The 18,573-nt window shown below is 30.0% G+C and overlaps 1 long non-coding RNA gene across 1 annotated transcript; it reads right to left on the reverse strand.

Moving 5' to 3' along the window:
* Window positions 1-1,075: 1,075 nt before the first annotated feature.
* LOC132799826 (uncharacterized) lies at window positions 1,076-1,421 on the reverse strand. The gene is made up of 2 exons (XR_009634725.1): window positions 1,311-1,421; window positions 1,076-1,168 (listed from the first exon to the last, which is right to left on the reverse strand). It is a non-coding gene; the product is annotated as an uncharacterized LOC132799826 (long non-coding RNA).
* Between the last annotated feature and the right edge of the window lie 17,152 nt (window positions 1,422-18,573).

Here is an 18,573-nt window from a genome sequence, read left to right on the forward strand (position 1 = left end):
CCTAAGCTTCACTACACTTTCCAAAACTAATTTTCACCTTCCCACTTCTAATGAACTTCAAATTTCACAAATTGATGCAAAAATAATGAGAAAAAAGTCTAATAACTTACCTCCAAATTTCTCAACCACCAAAATCAAACGGAACTTGGAATCCTATCCTTCTTGAAGTTGTATCTGAATTTCTCAACCACCAAAATCAATGAAGTTGTTCCTCTCTGCAAAAAACATGTGCAAACCATTTTATATCTGAATTTCCCTTACATATTTACTTTAAAAGAAAGAAATATAAAACTTTTTATGTCTTTTCTTTCCCTACTAAATAGAAAACAGCATATATATACATATAATCTAAACAAATGTTTAATGATTTGTTGAACTGTATGGACGTCCACGGATTGATTGTGTAGGCAGGTGTCATATAATCATTTTGCCCAAAATTGAAATTGAAATGATACATAAGACTCATTAATCGAACAGTGCTCATACAGGTTAACAGAAAATCAGCTAGAAAGTATGCCAATTTAATTGATTTGCGAGACATTAATACAAAATCTATGCACTAGATGCTATGGTTTATATTAGGCCAACATATAATTGCACTCGAAATGCATTGCAATAGGAAAACTTTCGGAAACAAAGTTGAGGAAACAACAACTGCATGATGCCCATAAGTTGAGGAACCAAAGTTCTACATGGAAGTCCAATATCTTAAGGTTAAAGAAACATCATATGCTTAATCTAAGAAATCAAATCACCCCAGACTAGACTAAGGCACAAGAAAAACAAATATTTGGTAATTGTATGACTGGGAAATAATCAGGGGCAGAAAAATCCTAATATATATATATATATATAAAAAAAAAAGCTATTTCTTTTCATCATCCGAAATTCTAAGCAACCAAACAGTCACAACCGCACATTTCCATTTCCAGAATCTCGCACTTTTATTACAAAACACACAAAGATTGAAAAACAAAATCACCGAATGCCTACTTTACAAACTGAAAAAAAAAATTTGATTTTGCAGTACAAATGCTTCACAAAAAGAAATAAAATTAGGGGTTTTTAGAGAGAGAGAGAGAGAGAGAGAAAGAAACTCACAGTGATGTTAAGAAACTACCATTGAAGCTCGAATGGTACCCTTCTCTTCAAATACCACTGGCTAGATCTGCGAGAAAGAGAGAGAAACAAATGAGAAAAAAAAAGCATAACCCTAACAGAGAAGCTGTCCGATTAGTTGTTGATGCCCGACGGTGCCACATAGAGAGAGAGAGAAGCAATAATACAATCTGAGATGAGAAATGGCTAACCTTAGAAAAGTTCCTGGAGAGGTGGAAAGAGACGAGAGACGAAGGCAAGGCAGACTGGCAGAGAGCAAGAGATTTCCTTTTTAATTTTCAAGCATCCAATTCCTGGAGAGGTGGAAAGAGAGGAGAGACAAAGGCAGACTGGCAAAGAGCAAGAGATTTCCTGAAGGCAGACTAGCAGAGAGCAAGAGATTTCGACTTGTAGAGAGCAAGAGATTTTCTTTTTTAATTTTCAAGCAAATTCCTGGAGAGGTGGAAATGAAAGAGACGAGAGACGATTGGTATGGGTCGGTTCGGTTTGGGTTGGGTAAATTTTCTACCCACCCGTAATCCGAACCGAAAACCACAGGTTCAATCCATCTGTAACCGAACCGACCCGATTAACACTAAAAAACCAACCCAAACCGACCCAAATAGTTCGGTTCGGGCGGGTTGGTCGGTCCTAGTCGGGTTTTGCCCAGTCTTAATACATATATATATATATATATGTATGTATGTATGCATGTATCACCTACAATAAAAGTTAATATAATATCAAAAAATGTTTTTTTTAATCGCTTTTTTTTTTTTTCTTGGTTTCGAATGGAAGGCTAGTTTTTTATAATTTTATTATTATTTTAAAATTCTAGGCCCTCATGGAGAAAATCTTGCATCTGCCAGTACCACTTCAGATAATTAGATGCCAAAAAAATATGCCATGTCACCTAAAAAAGACTAGCTCACTAACTCAGTTTTTTTTTTTTTTTTTTTTTTTTTTTTTTTAAAAGACAAAAGTTTGTAGCATCATTTTGTGAGCCTTCTAAAACACCTTTTCTTCTTACTTGCCATCTCCATTGTGAGCAAGTGCTTCTGTTGTTTCAAAACTGTTACCCCCTGCTCATCAGTATTCGCAAATAGAGGTGGCTAAAAATAGCCCAAATGTTGTTTGACATAAAAGAAAGAGGAATATATCTCACGGATAAGATATCCATAACTATGTTTATATTTGTTGTTGTGATTTGAAGGTATATGGAGAAGCCACGGAACAAGTAGATTTTATAATTACAAATAATCATTTTCAATCACTGGATTGGAAGTTGCAAAATTTTGTTTCTTAATTTGTGGTGCATGGTTGAAAATAGCTATGATGAAAGGGTAAACTTCTCACTTGTGGCTTATTTAGGAAGGGTCTTGTAGAATGATGCTCTGAACTTCTAGAAATAGACTTAATCGCAGGTGTTATTTTAACCCAATTTCCTCTATGATGCTGCAAAATGCAAATGTCTATCTTTTATTTAAAAAAATGAAACTAAATAAAAATTCAATGTTTATCTTTTGATAAAAATCTTAAAAGAAAAATCAAATGTTTATCTTGTACAAAGTTCCAAATATTTGATAATGAAGTTATGGAGATGAAGAAGTCAAGCCATAGCCAAAGGAAGAAGAAAGGGCGAGGGTGCCTTAGAGGCACACAAAATGTTGTTGCAAATTTTATCTATTTTTGTTTTGTATTTTTCAAGAAAACCATAAAACTAAGATGGTGAGCTGGGTTTTTTTTTTTTTTTTTTTTTTTTTAGGTGACATCTCATTTTTTATGCCTGGCATTTAATTATTTGAAGTGGTACCAGCTAATTTAGTACCACAGATGCAGAGACCTGGTTTTGAAGTGCTAGAGTGAAATTCAATGAAAATTTGAAAAATAGTAAACTTGATCAATATTTGCTGTATCCAAGTATGCAAAGGCCAAGGTTTAACAATACCCAAAAAAACCAAAATATATGAAAAAGTCAAAATGACCCAAAAATAAAAAAATAAAAAAATAAAAAGAAAAGCCCTAAAGGTATAATATAAAAAGGTAGGGAAAAATTAAAGAAAATAAGCAGAAACCCAAGTGAGCTTTTTATATTTCCTTCAGGATAAAGAACACAATTGATCTTGAGAAAAAAAAGAAAAGAAAAAAAGAAAAAAAGAAAGAGAAAAGTGTGAGAAAGCATAAAGGAGAGTGAGAATATAAAATTTTTAAGGTGAAAGTTGGATTTGCTATGAACTCGTTATTATAGTAAAACTTTATTGTAATAATATTCAATAGTGGAATAACTTCCAACTAGTCATCAAAATTTTGATCTTAACTTTGATCAATTATAAATAAAAATAAACTCCACAATGTAATAAATTTTTCAAATCCCAACTTAAAAAATTTTGTCTCTACATAGTAATAATTTTTTGTATATTGCAACATGGTACCTTACATTAAAGGTTTAACATGAAAATATTTATATAAAGTTGGTAAAGTTCTTTTGGACACTAGTTTAATCTTTAGAGTTGTTACAACATCCATGAACTTGTAGATATATAATAACTTGCCAGCATTGACACCTTTTTCTTGAAGTCAAAATATTTCTAACTTTCTAACATTTCAAGCATGTTTAGACTTAAGATTATATTTAAATATCAAATTAAATTATTCGCAGTTTCTTTCTTAATAAAAAAAAAAGGGTATAACTTGATTTATTCATGATTACATGAGATGTGTTAAACAAAGAATTTTTTACTATACTTCCTCTAAGTTATTGCCTCCTCATACTTAAAAAACTAGTTTGGTCCTAACTATAAGAGATTATACTATATATTATTCACTAAAAAAATCTAATAAAATCTAATGAAATTTATTAATTTATAAAAAATTTTTAAATCAATGACATTTTAAATATTCTCAAAGTTTTGTAAGGATGGTGGGTGACCTCCTCCACTCCTTGCCGTGTTGTCGATTTTCTACCCCTTCCTCATTTTATTTCCTGTCAATAAAGAGACGGGAAATCCCAAAATAAGGTGGGGTTTTTGATTTCCTTGACCATTGGCTTGATTTTTTTTTTTTTTAAATAGTAGTTAAGCTTTTGAAGAAAAACAAAAGGAAACAAAGATCAGAGAAGAAAAGCATGAGTATTAATTTTTCGTAACAAATTTACAACTCATAAATCAAATTAATATCTAGATTTACAAATCAATCTCACAAATTATATTTACATCTATTCTCATAAAGTAGAAAAAATAGAGTTGAGTTGTGTTATTATCATTGTCATTAGTGGATGGCGATTGGGATCACAATACAAGACAAGGGATAGGCTGTAGAAATTGCCACCACCAAAGATTAGGGCTTGAATGATTAGAAAATTAGGGCTTGAATGATTTGAGCAAAGAAGAAAGTATTGATTCGCTTTCATCACCATTGACACCACCAAAGTAATTTCCACATGAAAAGTTGATTGTTGTAGCAAGATCTAGAACTCTTAGTTGAGTGAAGCTCAAAGAGAGAGAAAATAAGCAGAGGGAGAGAACGTTGTGTGAAGTGGAGAAAGATAGAGAGAGGAAAGTCAAGTGGGGCAACGTTAAATTTGAGGAGAAAAGTAAAAAATTTAGGTTTAATTTTAATAATTAATTTATTACAGTTATATTAAATAATCAATATAACTAAATATTATTTAGTATATATAATACATATCGAGGCAAGTATGGGGTGGCAGTATTTCTCTCCGACCCCAACAAATTTGTCCTGTCCCCACCCCACACCCAGTTTGAAGTACCCTGAACCTGTTCCATTAGGGATGGGACCCTGTGTGGATCCAAACCCATGCGGTAAATTTCTATTGTTAAACTTTTATGAACTTTTAAAAAAGTTATAATTGGATAATTTTAAATTTTAATAGATTTTATGAAATTTAAATTAAATACATCTAAATTTTTAATAAAGTCTCTAAAAAATTAAATTGAATATATTTAAAATTTTCAATTTTTTTAAAATTCATCAAATTTTTGATGAAATACAAATCGGCCCCCAACACACCTTTTTTTTTTTTTTATAGCAGAATAATGACTAATTAATATACTTTTAAAATGATATTTTCACTTTAAGATTAATATATTATCTAAAGGTAGTTACATAATTTAATTCTAAACAGAATTAATAGTAATAAAGTGTTTATATTTATGCCTTTTATGCTTCTCATGTTCAATTTATAATTTTGTAGATTTTTTTCCAGATTATTTAGGAGTATTTTATATTTCTTGACTACAAAAAAATGATTGTATCATATTATTTAATTATCAAATAGGAAATTATCAATATATATATATATATATATCAATTAGGAAATAGTAATTTATTACAAGAATAACTATGAAACAAAACTTATGATTATTCAAAGCCTTATTCTGTGGCTTTAATAATAATTAAGGTGAAAGCGTGTTATAGTTTCATTTTCTTAACAAAGACCATGTAATTTTTCTTTCATTGTAAAATTCAATTAACAGTTGTTTTTTTTTATTAACCTAAGAATTATAGCTAGAGATCTACTTCTCTTTGTAAAGGAGAAAAAAAAAGAGATAGAGGGCAAAATTTTTGTTCAATTTTCACATAGTATTGTAAATAATTTAGCATATAAAAAATAATAAAAATTTTATATTGCATTCGTATATATTATTGTGTATATGAATTTAATAAATTTAATATTTCTTAAAAACAAACTATGTCTGCCTCCCTTAAAAATCATTTTTTGACTCTGCCATTGCGAATGACCATGACGTTTAGAGGAATAAAAAAACACGTTTTGAAAAATAAACATATGGAATGTCCTCATATGTTAACTTTTTTCTGTTATATCTTGAATTGAAATTAACTAATAAAAAAATATAAAGGAGCTATGGATCCTTATCTAAATAAAATTCTATATTCAATTTTAGGAGGTTTGTCAGTATTATTATAATTGAAAGACTTTTATTTTATAGAAAAAAAAAAAAGTTCGATTATTTTGCATCTGTAATTTTATTTGATAGCAGCCTTGACAATTAAGAGAAAGAAATGAAAAAAAACATTGCCACCTTGAATTAGTCGAAGTGAAAAAATCTGATAATTATAAAAGAAAAAAAATTGATGACAAAGATATGTGGACGACTTAAGGTAGAAATGAGATGACTGCGTAGATGACAAAAATCCCAAAATTACAACATATATCAGTTTTTAAATCTTTTTAAGTATACTATGTTTTTTTGGACACAATAAGTAGTTATTTATTTATTTGTTTTCATTTTTCTAAAACATTATGGAAAGAAGATTGCACATTAGCAATAAGGAGGTTATTCAAAAGAAATGTAAAATTAGACTCCCACATAGGAGGAAGTCTATCAAGCAGAAATTCTTTCCAATTAGTCACTTTATTAGCTTTATCGAAAATAAAAGAACAAATACACTGCATAAAAGATAATTTGAAGTGTAATATGTCTTTAGTAATAGTTGTAGATTTTCATGGGCAAATAGAGATTCCAGCATTCAGTTCATTAACCAGTTGAGCATTATCTAGTTATCACCCAAAAAAAAAAAATTTGAGCATCATCTAGTTCTACTACAATATTGCTTATATAGTTATACCAAGACTTTGAGCAAAAAAGAGATTATATAAAACTGCAAAACATTTCATTAAATTTGATGAAGGAGCACAACAATTAATCTTGAACTATGATAATTAGTAGTCCACCTATATGGTCATGGTTTAGCATGCACTTGGCCCTTCTCTAAGTCACCTTTTTCCTTTTCTTGCATACTTTGGTACTAGCATAAATAGAAGTGAAAATATCTCACCATAAAATTACTGACCTTTCAAGTTTTGGAGTATGATGTATTAGAACACTCTATGGATTCTACAAAGTTGAGGAACTAGACATCTTTCTGACTAGGATATTGAAAATGGTAATAGTGAACATATCATCATTATAGGAACTACTATAAATCCAATATCATGGTACAATGTGGACTTTAGATGGTTGAGCAGCCATAACCACACTTTTGACACAACATGCAAAAGTAGAAATATTAAGTGTTCTTTTCTCTAACTTAGCTAGAAATGATCTTAGGCTTGTAGCATCCTCAAAGTGGACATTGGAAGGCAACTTAGAAGAATATTTTATATGGCAACTTCAAATAATATAACACTTCCATAATGGACACATGAAAATAAATAAAGTAGATATTGCTCTCTTCATATGGCGGATGAGACACTCTGAGCTTTTAGTTTGTCTTTGATAAACTCTTCATAGCCCAATCCCTGTGCTTATGAAGTATCCAACCTTTGAAGTTTATACAATATTCAACCTTTGTTTTTTCTGAAGTGCTCAACTATTTTCAAAATTTACTTGGTATTTTTAGGGTGAATAGTAAAACTCCCCAAGTGAATTTGGATAGCAAATTAGAAAAATATTACATTTCTATGTGTTGGATCCCAATGTTAGATTGGGTAATCATAGAATAGGAAGATCTTGAGGCCAACTATGATCATAGAAAAGATGCAATTGAGGATATTGAAGAAAGTTAAAAGGTATTAATTGTACACTTTTATGTATGGTTTTATTGCTGCTACCTTAAATTTCCTTATTCCTTTTGTACAAACTACATTTAATTATCTTTTGTACCACACTTTGTAACACAATTAGTTCTTTTTGGTAGTTTGTAAATATTGATGTAATTTTCACTCATGCCAGCTAATGAACAAATGGATATTGGAGGTTGAAGGATGCTTTTTCAAGGGCAAGTTAGATCCATGAGCAGAAAAAGGTTGCTCTTCTTGAGCATAAAAAGGTCGCTTTTCTTAACCCAAACATAGTTAAAAAATAGAGATCGCTGCTAATGACCAAAATGAAGGTTCAAGATCTTTCTTCATGAGTACAACAAAGGTTGGATTTTTCTTCGTGGGTGAAATGAAGGTTGGATACTCCTGTTATGAGTGAAATGAAGGTTTGATATATCTTTTTTATATATCTTTCCCTCATTATTTGAACGAACATTGGAGATTCAATACCTTTATAATGTAAAATGAAGGTTAGATTTTCTTTTGTGAGTGAAACGAAGGTTGGGATCTATAGGTCACTATTAGTGTGAAAAACAAAAGGTTAAAATACTATTTAATTTGTTAATGAAACAAACAAAGGTCAATAAAACAATATATATATATATATATATTTGTTTAATAAAAGAAGGTCAAATGTTTATCTTCCTTCGCTCTTTATATGAAGGTTCAATTTCATACTTTTTCCTCAAATGAAATTCACATTTCATACTTCATAGTTCAACGAAATTCGCATTCAAGATTTTGTACTTAAAATGGAGATCAATTTCATATTCAACTTCGTACTTTAAAGGTCAATTTCATTTCAACTTCATACTTAAATGAAGATCAATTTCATTATCAACTTCATATTTAAATGAATGCCAATTTTATACTCAACTTTGTACTTAAAAGAATGTCCATTTCATATCCAACTTTTTACTTAAATGAAGATCCATTTCATGATCGACTTGACACTTAATGAAGGTTAATTTCATACTTCCTACTTAAACGAAGCTTGGAAAATTTTTACTCTTTCATAACACATTGCTTTCATCTATTAACTCTATAATATATATATATATATATATATAACACCACCAACTCCCTTATTTTTTCAAAGAGTGTGCTAAAAAAAGTTGAAGAATGAATATTTTCCTTTGCTCATTTAACGAAGGTTACTGTTCATTATAGCTATTCGACATTGGATTTTTTTCTCTCATTTCACTAAACAAAGTCTTCTCTATGGTAGGATTCCATAGACTTCCTTTTGAGTTTACATACTTTTTCTAGGTGTCCTTTTAAGTTGTATCAAGGTGTCCCCTTCACCATACTTAGTTTTCTCCTTCTGAACACATGCAAATATATTATTCATCTCAAGGGAACTATAGGTTGTTTTTGTGAGTAAATGGACACTATCTTTCATGAACAAGCTAAGGCTGGGGGTTGCTCTTATAAATTAAAGGTTGCCTATTTGAATAGGCAAAATAGATGATGTGAATCCGTCCGAGCCCGCACAACCGACAACTCGCTAGGGTACTGACCCGATACGGATGAAGATTGGACCGATCACTAGGGCTCAAGCTAAGAAGTTTAAGGAAAATCTTGCTGCTTTTATCCAGGGAGTAATTCATACTCAAAAGGGCTTGTCCATACCCAAAGATCTAAGACCTGTTTTGAGCATACAAGTGGTGGAAGCTAATACGAACCCGGATAGCGGTTTTTGTGTATTTATGGAGCTCAGGTAGCATGAAATGGTTCCAATACTTCATGGATTCAATACATATATCTAAGAGGTCATGGAATCAAGTCAAGGAAGTTTCAGAGGCATACAAAAAGGGGGTTTGTGCATGGCATGAAGATTGGCCGGTTTTTGCTGTATTTTGTGCTGGCTTTACTGTATTTTATTGAGTTGGTTTTTTTCTCTTTCTTCCAAGCAACGGAAACGTGTGGGACTCCATAATAAGCTTATTTGGCATCCTACAAAGCATATTAAAGCTGATTTGGAGCTCAAATTGGTTAAAAATTTATCAAAGTCAACTTAGTCAAAAAGTTAGTATTTTAGTTTTCTAATTTGATTCTACTTTTTGTTTTAGGAAATTACCATTACTTTTTGGGTTTTTATTTATTTATTTTCTGGAAAAATAAGTTTAGAAAATTTATTATTTTATTATTTTCATTGTAAATTAATTAATTCCTAATTCAAAATAAGGGAATTAACTAATCAAAATTAGATTAGGAAAGGATGTGAAATTAGGCAATTTCCTTATTGGATTTTATATTGGCTGAAATTTCCTAATCCTTTTAGGGTTTTATTTTGTTTATTCAAAGCCTATTTAAGGCTTATTTTTAATGACAAATAAAGCTTGAATTTTATATAGAAAATTATTTGTGAGATTGAATTCTCTTTGTTTTTTTGAACACCTAAAATACCATTAGTGAATGAGTATTTTAATTTGACTTATCAACAGGCCTTCCATCACCTATTGTGGTGTTTTCATTATATACCAAGGTTTCTAATCACATGTTGGTTAGGGGTCAAGGTGACCATTAGAACTTGAACATAATTAGATTCAGGCTAATATAATACGGGTTTAGGCGCAGGTCGTTCTAGGTTTGTATCAACGGAGGCTGCTCTTTGTAAGCAAGGTGAAGGTTGGAGATTGAACATTTGTTTTCAATATGAAAGTTGGTGATTGGAGATTGGATATTCATTGGAGAAATGAAGGCTGGAAATTGGAAATTGGACCTTCATTTTTAAAACAGAGGTTAGAGGTTTCTCTTCGTGTATATCATGAGGTTGGAGATTGCTCTTTATTTTGATCCATTCGCATTTTAAATCTTCACTATAATTTATTTCCTTGCTTTTCCAAAGTGTATGCTTTAAAAAAACTTTTCACATTTTTTAACTTAAAACATTTTTTTTAGTTGGTGTATCACCACAAGACACTGAAAATATACTTCATCCATTGATTCATGAAGTACTGAATACGCTTGAAGTGGATATCTAAACATCATAATCTTGAAATCATAATGCAGAAACTAGAATCGTGAAATTGAATAAAGCATCTAATAGATATATTTTCATTGCTCATCACTAACCTATAGTAGTGCAGAAAATATTTTCTTGATCACTAAAAGAAAATACAAGGTTACAGATCTGCATTTGCACACACTTGATTATAAAAGAAATAAAAAGGTTAATTTGGAAAACACATTGAACCTCATCATTTCTTTTTTTCTTCCAAGGTATTCAATTTTCCTATTGAGATTATCAATCTTTGAAAAATCTTATCTAGTTGGAGGTTGGAAGGCAGTGTATTTATAAACTGCTAACCCTAGTCTCCTAAAGTTTATAATAAACACTTTGAGCCCAATTAATAAGTTCCTTTTTGTACCTCAATTAAATGGGCTCTATAACATAATGAGCTAGTTTGGTGATCCTGTGCCTCATTATTAATCAAAGCTCCTGATCAATAGCTTGACTTGCTCCAATAGTATCAATCCAACAATCTTCCACTTATTCTAGAACAAGTTTGGAACTTTGATCCAATTTGGTTCTACTCCACTAAAAGCCTAGATTTGAACTCTAAGATTAATAATATTTATATTAAATGTATTATTTCTTTGTAAAATATCAATAATTAATGGATAACATTTTATATCAATTATTTATTTATTTATTTATTGATTTAATAGTTTCTTTAATGGATATAATGCACTGGCCATTGATTTTCAATATCTGAGTATTGAAACATAGGAAGAGGATATTTCATACAAATTTCATTTTGCATATTTCATAAATATTTGGTAATCAAATAATCATAATTCCCAAGTTATCAAGATATTGGCTACTCACAATGGACCTCACTTATTGATAATTCAAAGAACTATAATTACTTAATCACTTATTTATAATATATTGAAAATAATATATCCAATATTACCTGAGATTTAATTTCTTCTCACAAAAATTTATCCATAACTATATTTCACTTAATTCTCTCAGAATGATCATAATTCATTTTAATATTTTATAGTAACCAAGGCATATTATTTTATAAAATATTATAGTCTAAATAAAGTGCCAATAAACTGTGAGACATTTAATTAATTATGAAAACATATGATTATGTGTCCTATGGACTTATCAATATGATCATGTATTACATAATTGATTCGGACCTTACACGTAAAATAAAAGTATAATGTGCACAAACATATAAAAATACCATATCATTAAATTATAAAATGAAATTACCATTTGTCTTGCTCCTAGAGCATAAATATAACTAACTACCACTCATTCTAAAGTATGCTTAAGACATTTTTAATGCCCATACTATTTACATGCTTTTCAAATACTCGCTAAGGTGGAGTCTTAATAAAAGGATCTACTAAATTTCCACAAAAAATATCTTAGTAGCCATTGTCTTTCTTTTAGTTGAAATCAAGGATCAAATGATACTTCCTTTTTATGTGTTTTTGTCTCTTATGATACCTACACTCTTTGGACTATGCTATGGCTCCACTATTATTACAAAAAAGGGTAATAGGTTGATTTAAACATGGTATTACCTGAAGGTTCATTAGAAATTTCTTAACTACATAGCTTTCTTTGTAGCTTTTGATGTAGCCACATATTCAGCTTCAGTGGTGGAGTTAGTAGCACAAGTCTGTTTGTTACTTCTCTAACTAGTGGCTTATGCATTTAGGGCAAATACATAGCTTGATGTTGATTTATTAGAGTGAATATCCCCTTGGAAGTCTGAGTTTGTATAACCAAGAACTTTTAAACTCCTACTAGAATATACCAGTATATAATCAATTGTTCTCCTTAGATACTAAGTATATAGTTAATTGCAACCCATTGTTCTACTCTAGGACTCATTACACCTATTGCATAGCAGATATCTAGCCTAGTGTGCAACATGGCTTACACAAGACTATCAACTACTGAAGCATAAGGTTTCTTATTCATAAATTCTTTTCCCTCATGAGTTTTTTGTGATTGCTCTTTAGAAAGATGAATTCCATGTCTAAAAAGTAAGAAACCCCTTTAGACTTCTCTAATGAAGTAGACAGGTCTCAGTTAAAGGCATTCAGCTATGGGATTAAGAAGATATGGAAGAAGATTAAGTGATTCTAGCAGGGTCAATCTCATAGGGGAAGTAAACTAGTGCACATAATGCTAGCAGACTATTGGTTTTATCCATTTATTCGAGCTACTTTTGAATAGAGGCTTTGTAGCCCATTTTGCCTCCCTAAACAAAGGTCTTAATCATCTCATTTAACCAGGTAACTAACTTATGCCACTTTTGAAGCGCCATAAGCAGCCAAGCATAATGGTTCACTCAAGTGAGTTTGCGATCCTTCAAAGCATTCCGGTGGTGCTTCTAGCAAGACAAGGAATCATGATTTTTGCATTTCTATTTCTCTTTTGAAGGTATTGTTTACAGTTGAAAAAAAAAAGTATGGCTTTCTACTTGTCTCTATTTTTTATATATTGATTTAATTTTTCATCTCTTTTTTCTTTGGTTTTAAACATTACTTCAGTTCTTGCTTAGAGCTGAGCTTGGCTACTAATTTATAAATGTAAGAAGCTTAAGATGAAGCCAACATCTTATTCTTTCAGTCTTGTGAAAGTCTGATCCTATAATATAATTAGCTTCACCTAAGTCCTTTATATCAAATTATTCTTTCAAATAACTTTTATACCTGATAATACCTTCACGTTGTTTTCGATTAGAAGAATATCATCTATATAAAGAATATAAAAAACTACTACCATACCTTGAATATTTTGTGTATATATATGGTTTATCAGGACATTTCTTGAAACTAAATATTTGTATGACCCGATCAAACCTGATGTTCCATGACCTTGATGCTTGCTTAATTTCAAAATTAACCTATGCAACTTACATACCATGTGTTCTTGATCTTTGGTTATAAATCCTTCTAGTTGCTGCATATAGATGTTCTTTTCTAGTCAACCATTTAGAAAATTTGTCTTGACATCAATTTGCCAAATCTCATAATCGAGAGATGCAGGTATAGCTAAGAGAATCCAAATAGATTTTAGCATGGCTATTGGTGAAAAGGTTTCATAATAATCTATACCTCTTTTTCTAGGTATACCATTTTTCCACTAATCTAGCTTTGAAGGCTTCTACCTTCCCATCTAGTCCTCTTTTTCTCTCATAGATCTACTTGCATCCAATAGGTTTTACCTTTTCAGATGCTTCTGTTAAAGACTAGATTAAGTTAGAATCCATAGATTGCATATCATTCCATGGCCATTTACCACTCTTGCATATCAACATCCTCCAATGCTTCCTTATAAGTGGTAGGGTCATCATCAATATTATCCACAATGTCCTGATAGGTTTCACCTAACAAGACATATCTTGAAGGTTTAAATACCACTCTCCCACTATGAGTTTGCTACACTAGTTATTATATATGTATAGGAGGATCTAAGTTTAGTGGCTATGGTGAATCACCAATCTCTTCATTATCCTCCTTTTGTTCTTAAGTTTGGTCTCAAACTGGTTCCTATTCTTATTCACCTTCAAGTACTTATAGTATATTTTCCATTTTTGAATATGTATAGAAAACAAAGGTGGAGACTCAAGAGTTTCAGGTGTGTCTCAAATTGAATCAAGCTTTTCAAGAATCACCTTACTCTAGGTTTAAAATTCATCATGTAGTCGTCTTCTAAGAAAGTAGTACAAGTAGTCATAATTAATTTCTTTTCCTTTAGACTATAAAAGATTCCACCTCTCGTTCCCATAGAATAGCCTATAAACATATATGTTTTTGTACAAGATTCTAATTTATGAGGTTTATGTCCTAGACATATGTCAGGGAACTCTAAATTTGAATATGATTTAAACTAATTTTCTGCCTTTTCTATAATATTATGGGTATTTTGGCAATAGATTTAGATAGAATCAAGTTCAATAAGTATATAGTTTGTTCTAAGGCATATCCCTGGAACAATTCAGGTAAAGATGAATAACTAAGTATTAGCCTCACCATATGCAAAAGGATCTTATTTTTTCTTTGAACGAATCCATTTTGCTAGGATGTTTTAGGAGATGATAATTGAAATATTATCCCCTCTTGAGCTAAGTAAAACTTGAACTTACTTGATAGGTTCACCATCTCAATCAGACTAATGCTGTTTATTATGGATTTTTAGCTGCTTTTCTACCTCACCTTAAACTCTCAAAATTTATAAAAAAAAATGCTTTTAAAAGATGACATATTATGTAAACATAACCATATCTTAAGTAGTCATTAGTAAATGTAATGAAATACTTAAACTTGCCGCTAGCTTAAACACTAATTGGTATGCATATATCAATATGTACCTATTCTAGTTGTATAGTGCATACTATTTCCTTTAGCCTTGAAGGGCCTCTTTGTCATTTTACCTTTCAAATAAGATTCATACACTTATATATGTTCAAAGATCAAGGAATTTAAAATTACACATTTAGCAAAACCATGAATCCTATTAGAATTTAACATAAGCTAATCACAAATGCCAAAGATAGGTCTCATTCAAAATTTTTCTTTCTTAGATAAGGAAAGTTACTCATCATCTATATCTTCAATAGCATTAATATTATAAAACAAAAGAGGTAGGAAAAGAAATAAAGACCATTTATCAATTATCTGGAACAAATAAGAGTGTCATTATTTTAATTGAAATTGAGAAGTCAAGCTGACCAAGAATACATGTTTGAAAAAACAACTAACAAAAACCAAATTCCTTTAAAAATTTAAAACAAATAAACAGTCTGGCAAACATAAAGTTTTATTATTAAAAAATAACTATACTCATCCTATTGCTATCATGGTGATGTGTTCTTCGTTTCCCAACTTCAAGCCGTTTAGTCCTTCCATATACTGATCTAATTTCAAAGATTAAGGAATTCAAAATTTCACTTTTAACAAAACCATTAATCATATTATAATTTAATATAAGCTAATCGGAAATGCCAAAGATAGGTTTCATTCAAAATTTTACTTTTCAGATAAGAAAGTTACTCATTATCTATATTTTCAATGACATTAATATTATAAGATAAAAGAGTTAAGGAAAAAAAAAAGATCATTCATCAATTATGTGGAACAAATAAAAGTACCATTACTCGTAATTGAAACTGAACAGTCAAATTGAAATGTTAATATGTGTTTGAAAAATAAACTAACAAAAATCAAATTCCTCCTAAAATCTAAAACAAATAAATAGTCTTGCAAACATAGAGTTTTATTATCAAAAAATAACTATACTAATCTTATAGCTATCATGGAGACATGTTCCCATTTCCCTACTTCAAGCTTTTCTGTTCTTTCATATACTGGTATAAGTTCAAAGATTAGGAAATTTAAAATTCTACTTTTAGCAAAACCATGAATCCTATTTGAATTTAATATAAGCCAGTTGCAAATGCCAAAGATTGGTTTCATTCAAAATTTTTCTTTTCTTAGATAAGGAAAATTATTCATCATTTATTGTTTAATGACATTAATATTATAAGACAAAAAAGTTAAGAAAAGAAACAAAGACCATTCATTAATTATCTAGAACAAATAAAAGTACCATTAGTCTTAATAGATAGTAAGGAGTGAAATTGTACTGTTAATCCACGTTTAAAAAAACAACTAACAAAAGCCAAATTCCTCTTCAAATCTAAAACAAATAAACAGTGTGGCAAACATAAAGTTTTACTATTAAAAAATAACTATACTAATCCTATTACTATCATGGAAACATGTTCCCTATTTTCCAACTTCAAGCTTTTCTATCCTTTATTTTGTAGACTATTTTGTTTGAACCACTGTAAAAGAGTAACACACATGCTTAGTGGTTCCTGAATCAATAATCTATTTATCATTGTTATTATCCACTAAACAAGCCTCGATTAGATATAAATTATCCATACCTAATTTAGGGTAACACTTTTTCGAATGATTCTTTTGACCATACTTAAAGCACTTACCTTTCAGCATCTTCACTACAGCTAACTTGGTAATTACAACTGTTCTTTTCTATTTTTATTCATTTTCAACCTTTAGGTTGCTCCTTAGGTTTAGAAGAACCTTCAGCATGATATGCATTTACTAGCTTCAAGAGAGTCTTTTTAGTACTCTCAAGCTAATGCATAAGATTAATAGGAGAAAGCTTTATATTGTTCATATTATAGTTTAGTTCGAATTTATTGAAGCTATTAGGTAGAGATTCCAAGATTATATCAATTCAACTTAGCCTCCATTACTTTCGCATCAGTAAAGTGCCTTATCATTGTGAGATAATGTTCTATACACTTCTTTCAAGCATATGAGAGTACATTAGTGCCCTTATCATTGATTGTCTGGCAGTACTACTACTCTTAGCAAACATCCTATCCACAATCTTGATCATTTCTTATGCACCTACTAAGTTGGACATATGCCTCTACAGATGACTAACAATTTCTATAAGAATATAACAGCGAATTGTAGTGTTCGCTCATTGACAACCTGCATATTACATCTTAGTTTCCTCATACGGATTAGTAATAGGTTCTTGAGGCTTTGAGGTTGTTAGGATAAATTTGATTATCTCATACTCAAGGATAATAAAAATATTTGTTTTCCTTTATTCATAGTTGCTTCCAACCATAGGCTTTGAACTCAAAATCATAGCCGAGGGGCTTGGGTTTGCCATTTTCCAAAATTTAAAAAACAAAAATGCAGATAGATTAACATGCAATCTTCATAACAAATATATAAATATACAAATCCCTTAACTACTTATTACATATGTTTATTATAACAATAATTTAGTTTCTATTACAAACACTCACATTGGACGACATATTTGTAATTAACTAAATTTTGAATATGATATGTATATTGTCTTACTAAGTTAACTCCTTGAAAAGGTGGCATAGATCTTAGACTCCTTAAAACCTACCTCTTTAGATAGTCTTCGTAGGTAACACTGGCACCTACAACTTAAAATTGATTTTTGTAAAATTTACCATTTTGAACATAATATATAAAGTGTCATAATAAGTTAGCTTTTAGGAAAAGTGAGGTGGGTCTCAAACCTTTTAAAAACCTATGTTCTTATACAGAGCCTTCTTATATAATATTAACACATACCATTTCAAAATTTATCTTAGAAAAATCAACAATTGTTATGATATTCTTTGGGTTTTTAACAATATTTCCAAAACCTTGTTGGAAAGATTATTAATATTATTAAAATTGGATGTACTAATCATTAATTTAATTTCAAATTCTCTTAATATTGAAGTATTGTCAACATTGGGCTTTACAAACTACTTAAGATTTTGAAATTAATTTTGATTTAATCAAATAAAATCCAGCTATGTTTATTTGTTGGAGTATTATATAGCTATTTTATTATTGGACCCTTAATGGAGTCCGTAGATTTTTAAATTAATTTTAATCTTCACCCATTCAATAGTTTATTATTAAATTAATTTAGGAATTTTTCAAAATAATATAATCTAGAAAAAAGACCATATATTGTTATGCATATTTATATATAATATGATGCAATAATATGGTACCACCTATTCTATATAGGATGTTAATACATATAAATATATTATGCCCATATAATTTATACAGATATAAAAATTGAATAATATATAAGCTCATAATTCATGATTTTCTAGAAAGAAAAATTATAAGTCCAAGAGGGCCATTAATAAATTATACACAATAATTAGGTATTAACACCTCACGTTGACAGTCTCCTTGATGCGCAACAACATATTGGTAATACTTTTAAATATATCACCAAGGTGTCCTAAACTCGTAACATTGTTGCTATGTCAAAACTTTGAATTGGATAACATTCCATATTATTTCTTTAAGCACATGAT

This window comes from Ziziphus jujuba, chromosome 11 (genome assembly GCF_031755915.1).
Source record: "Ziziphus jujuba cultivar Dongzao chromosome 11, ASM3175591v1".
Taxonomy (NCBI): Eukaryota; Viridiplantae; Streptophyta; class Magnoliopsida; order Rosales; family Rhamnaceae; genus Ziziphus; species Ziziphus jujuba.